Source organism: Eublepharis macularius, chromosome 6 (genome assembly GCF_028583425.1).
Source record: "Eublepharis macularius isolate TG4126 chromosome 6, MPM_Emac_v1.0, whole genome shotgun sequence".
NCBI classification, from domain to species: domain Eukaryota; kingdom Metazoa; phylum Chordata; class Lepidosauria; order Squamata; family Eublepharidae; genus Eublepharis; species Eublepharis macularius.
Genome location: NC_072795.1, coordinates 4,875,116 through 4,880,806, shown reverse-complemented (window position 1 = coordinate 4,880,806; position 5,691 = coordinate 4,875,116). Strand labels below are relative to the sequence as shown.

The window sequence follows — 5,691 nt, the reverse complement described above, 5'->3', positions numbered from 1 at the left end:
AAGCTCCATTCCTGATTGGGGATTTAAATCTTTACATCCAAGTTTCTAGTTCGACAGTCTAATTATAAACTGGCTCTCAGATCTTCCTAAGGTGAGAAATGAAAATTAGTACCTTATGGGATAAAGAAAGACCTTGAGATGAGAAAACAGGGGTCTGGCTGTTTTTGATGTGACACAAAATAGAAGGTGAAAATTTGCTAGTTTGCTTGGAAATGATAGAGCTGGGCTGGTGTATGCACTAGCCTATGCAGGTGACACAATTTTCAAATTGTGAAGCCTTTGCCCATCAAGGCAGGGGGAATCTGAGGGCCAAGCTACACATGACGAATGACACTTGAATGGCAAGTGTATTTCTCCCTGTTCACTTGCCCTCCACTCAATCCACTTGCCGTTCAAGTGTCATTCGTCATGTGTAGCTTGGCCCTGAGTTTCTGGAACTGTTTTAGAGGTGTAGCCATAGTAATCTGTCACAAAAATAATTGCCTCTTAAGGACTAGCATATTTTTATTTTAGCGTAAGCTTTTGTGAAGTAGAGCCCATTCCATTCTCTAGCCTATGAAAGCTCGTACTAGAATAAAAACATTAGTCTCCAAGGGGTTACAAGGTCCCAGAGTTTCTAAAGAGGACTTCGTTTAAATGAATTCTCTTTTGAGTCCAACAGTTCATTTCAAGGACAACCAAGTTCTGGAATTTGTTGGCAGGGCCAATGTTTTGCTTGATAATACAGAATAACAGTAACAATAAGAATATTTGTGTAATCTGCCTTGAGTCTCAGTGAGAATATAAATAAAATATATATAATATAGTTGAAAATTAAGAATAAATTAAAAACTTAGAATCATTCTTTTCGGCATCAAAAGAGACACTGCTAAGCGAAGAAGGAAAAACGGAGCAGGCCAAAATGGCCGACGGAAGCTTTACGAACGGGACTGAAAAGGTAAATAATTCTGAAATTATACTGGATCCACAGCTTGCAAAACTGAAAACTGACATTCTAGACCAAATGTCTAAATTAATTGCCCCATTAACTTCACAACTTGCTGAAACAAAATTTGATCTGCAGTCAGCAAATCAGAAAGCAGACAGAGCCTTGGATATGAGCTCTGCTGCACAAAGTGAAATAAAAATGCTGCAAGAAACCATCGAGACCCAACAAGAGAGACTAATTAATCTTGAAATCAATGTCAGACAAAATCACCTTAAACTAAGAGGAATTGATGAGCTTTTTACACAAAAGGAGGACTTAACATCTGTGATTACAAGCTGGCTTGCAAAGCAAATTGAATTAGAGGAGGGTATAGCCCCCCGAATCACCAAAGCATATCGAGTTGGAACAATCAAGCAATATAGAAATAAATCAGTACCAAGGGACATAATTATAGAAATTCCTAACCAAAGAATAAGGATGAAGATAATCGAAAAGGTTAAAATAACTGGATCATTTTTATTTAATGGATCCCCTGTGCAAATATTCAATGACTTGCCAAGAGAAGCCTTACTGATACGGAAAGAACTAAAGTCTATCACAGAGACACTGAGGAAAATTAAGAATAAATTTAAATTAAAACAGAAAGTGTTAAAGAAGATATTGGCAACATATATTTGTAATAAAATTGTTATTAGAAATGAAGATAGATAAAAAAGAGAATAAAAATATTTAAATAGAAGGGAAAACTCAAGGATATATATATACAAGTTTTATATAGATATGGGATTTGACTGATAACTATAAGATTGAAATGATTGTAGTTTATCTTTTATGTTTCTTTAGTATGATTTACAGCCCAATCCTAAGAAGGGCACGGAAAGTGAACAGGAACCGAACTAAGGCTTGCGAGGGCGCATCTAGCCCGTACGCCCGCGTAAGTGGCCTTCCGCCCGCGCTGGGACGCGGCGCTGGCCCGCCGGCGGGCCAGCACCGGTGCAAGCCACAGGCGCCCGGGCGGTGGCGCAGAAGTGGCGTAGAGCCCTACGCCGACGCAGGGGGGGGCGGGGAGCAAGGCGGGGTCGGAGTTAGTCCGCTCCCTAAGCTCCTCCAGAAGCGGGAACGCCCACAGCGGCGCAAAAAAGCTACGCCACGGAAAAAGAAGGCGTAGCCCATAGGCGTCCATGGAACGGCGAAAAATCAGCCCCCTCTCTGAGCGCCTCGCCCCGCCCCTATGGCCCGAAGGAGCATAGGATGAGAACTATCCCGGGGACCAATCAGCGTGCGCGCCCGGCATGGACGAGCCCCCCTCTCTGCACCCAATCACCTGCGACCGCGTCCTACAAAACATCCGGCCAGCACCGCCCAAACCCCCAGGTAAGTGAGCACTCGGCCGGAGGCTCTGCCCGTCTGCTGAGTGGCATTGCCCCTTTGAAAACCGAAACGGGCTGAGGGCATTCACATTGGCAGGCGCAGAATGCACTCAGGGGACTTTGCGAAAAACTGGGGGAACTTCGCATAAAGGGGAAGAGGTGCCTAACTGCCTAACTCTCTTTCTACCGTGATAGAAAGAATGACTCCACAGCTAACTGATGCATGCTAGTTGCTTCTAACTAAGCACAAACAAACTAACCCTTCCGTGGCAGAAGGGAATGACACTTTGCAAATTAACCGCATGCTCTCCCGTTTCCTTGCAGGTGCCCTGACTCTTGCGCTCCCACCTGGTGATGACCGACAGAGCGCTGACAGGTAAGGAGGAGGTGGGGGGGCATTCCGCAGATTAGTGCAAACCGCCCATTCACCTGAACCCACCCGCTCACTTGCTGCTTTGGGTGAGGCCCAGCAGGGGTGGGGGGCAACCATGCCCGCCCCTGGCTGCCTCAGAGGCAGGCGCCTCGAAAACCACATGTGGCCAGGTGTTTGTTGTGACCAGCTCATTCTCTCCCTTAAAGGTAAAGGCTTGCCAAGGCCGAGTGCATCCTCACCAGACCGTCATGCATCAGCTGCTGCCCTCGACCATGTGCAACCCCCCCCCGGATGGCGGAGTGTGGGGCTTGCCTTGCCAGTGGAACGAGGCAAAGCCCACACGTGTCTTTTTCCCCCACAGGCACGTCCAGGGCATGGCTGCTCCCCCGCGCCCCGCCCTCCCCAAACATCTCTGACGGACGGTTGGCTGCAGCCCAGGAAGCACCGTCGCGCCGCGGCCTGCATCCCAGCCCCGCCCCTCCGAGCGGGAAGGAGGGCTGTGTGGAATGCTCCGGCTCCCTCGCCAGCCTAAACGCAAGCCCGCTCTTTCCAGTGCAATAAAACGAGATGTACAACAACTGTTTTCTGTGTCTGCGAGTCTGACTTCGTCCTCCGCCCCTCCCCCAACACTCCCGTCACATCTCCCCACCTGCACATTGCCACAAATGTATCCGACACACCCCGTCTTGCCTCCCCGCCCCCTCCCTCCTCCTCCCCCCCTCCTCCTCTGTATTTGACCAGTGTCTGTACCACCCATCTGCTGAAGAGAACTTGATTCTCAGAAGCCTATGCCACAATAAAATTGGATAGTTTTAAAGGTGCTATGGGACCCTTTTTGAATTCGCTACCACAGGCTAACACGGCTAACTCCCCTGCATCTATGGCCAGGTAGAGGGTTGGGGCGGGGCATGTGAGCGGGGAGGGGGATCAATCCCCGGTGGGGAGAATAGCTGGCACCCGATAAGCAAGGGAGAGGGTGGTGCGAGCTGCCGCTGCAAGGGAGCGGGAGATGGCAGGGGAAACGGTCCACTCGCGGGAATCCTAGCCCCCACCAATGGAGAATCCAGGGTGGTGGCAGGCGGATGCCATATCCCGGGCAGGAGGTCTCGCGCGCCTGGGGAGGGTCGCCCCCATCGCAGCCGCAGCCCCAGCAACACAGTCCCATGAGCGGCCGCCTCCCAGAGTGGGTCCAGCCCCTCGGGCGTCTGCAGCAGCCCCATTGGTCATTCCACCCCAGGGCGTCCTGCCTCGCATCCAATCCCGTGGAGCAGTTGCCAGCCTCCCACGCCAACAGGCCATGGTTGTTGGGAGGGGTGGGGTGTGTCCGAGGCTGCGCGTGGCTCCGCCCTGGCTCGGCGCCGTCTCCTGCGTTCAGCAATTGTGGCCACTCGCGTTGCCCTGCCGGGGGGGGGAACCACTCCGAGGCTGCCAGCCCCGCCAATCCTGCAGGGAAGGCCGCTGGCCCCGCCCACAGGGGCAGTGGAAGAGCGCATCAGCTGCGCAAAGTGGCTAAAATGCGGGAGCCCGAGGCCTCCCGGCTGGCTGCCACAGCGTGCCCCTTCCCCGGCCGGGCCATGCAGGCTGGGTGGCCACCCCAGGCCCGGGAGGGCCCCCCGATGGCAGGTTGCGTGACTGCCCCAGCTCAGGGCGGCATGCCAGGCAGGGCAGGTGCGTTAGGGCAATATGGAAGACATGCCAGAGCGGCCCCTGGCCAGTCCTTGTGCATCCTAAGCCCCCCCCCCTTGGAAGGGATGCGCTGTCACCGCGGGCCTGGTCATGCGCTCATGGTGCCAGGGCAGGATATGGCTGGCAGTTCACCAAAGTATCGCAGGCAGACACGGGTCCATGTGTAGATGAGCTTTATTCCCAGTCCCACGGCGCAATGTACAGCCAGGCCCAAGGGTTCACGTCCCGCAAGGATGCACTTGAGCAGCACAGCATCCCCGCAAGGGAAGAGGGCCCTGGGGCCATAGGAAGCCAACCACCACGGCCCCCTCCCCTCCAACCCACAGGTCTGAGACGGGGGGGGGGGGCTGTGCTGAACCTATCCATGAACTATGCAGCTGCCAGACAGAAGATAGGGAATTGTTACATCTCAGACCCTCCAAGGTCATGCCGGCGGGCGGTGTAGTTCGGTGGGCAGCACAGAAACACTATACCCACAGCGGTCCCGGCTGCATGGAGGGCGACGGGTGGCGGGAGCAGTGGGCAGCCAGGCTCGGGGCCCAGCTCATTGCCAAGGCTGCCGGGAATGACCTCCTGGCAGATGAGGGTGCGATGACTGCGCGGCCAGTTTACCTGGAGGAGCTCTTCCCTGGCCGTGCGGAGGAGGCCCACCTCATACGAGCGTGGCTAGACACGGCGCTGTGCGAGGTGGAGCATGACCTCCTGGAAGAGGAGGTGGCTGCGGGCCCTGCGCGCAGTAAGTCAGGGTCCTCGGCGCCATCCAGGGAGCCTCCTCCGCTGCCACAGAGGGCAGGCCATAAGGGCCCGGAGGCGTCCCAGCCACTTCCGTCGAGGCGCAGGTTGCAGGTGCTTGCAGCAGATGCCGGGCTGCCACCAACGGGTGCCCCCCCTCCCTCTCTCCCCCCTCTGCAGGGACCATCAATGACAGGTGGATGGCTGCCATGGACCGGGTTCACGGGGCATTCCAGCAGGCGCGGGCAGCGGCACCATGTGAGTCTCGCCAACAGGAGGGGCACGGGCATGTGGGGTGGGGCGGCCTGCGGCCGCGACAACAACCCCAGAGCCCACAGGGGCCCTGACGCTCCCATCCCCCACCTCTTGCCCCCACAGCGGCGCCCGCCCGGAGCCCCTCGCCAGATGAGGAGGAACTTGGGAGGGGCTTCACCGCCTGGTCTCCACCCCGCTACCCGCCACCCGCTGAAGACCCAGAGGGTGACCCAGTGGAGGGGCCTGGCAGGAAGCGGCCGAAGCTGGAGCCCGTCCCCGCAGACGGCCGGGCAGCTGCCGATATGCCATCCCAGGCACAGGCATCTTGGACCCCAGCCGGGCCCCTG

The 5,691-nt window shown here is 55.4% G+C and overlaps 1 long non-coding RNA gene across 1 annotated transcript; it reads left to right on the top strand.

Moving 5' to 3' along the window:
• The first annotated feature begins 2,041 nt into the window (after window positions 1–2,041).
• Window positions 2,042–3,210, top strand: LOC129332945 (uncharacterized). Its single transcript, XR_008597357.1, has 3 exons — window positions 2,042–2,302; window positions 2,623–2,674; window positions 3,033–3,210. It is a non-coding gene; the product is annotated as an uncharacterized LOC129332945 (long non-coding RNA).
• The last annotated feature ends 2,481 nt before the right edge of the window (window positions 3,211–5,691 follow it).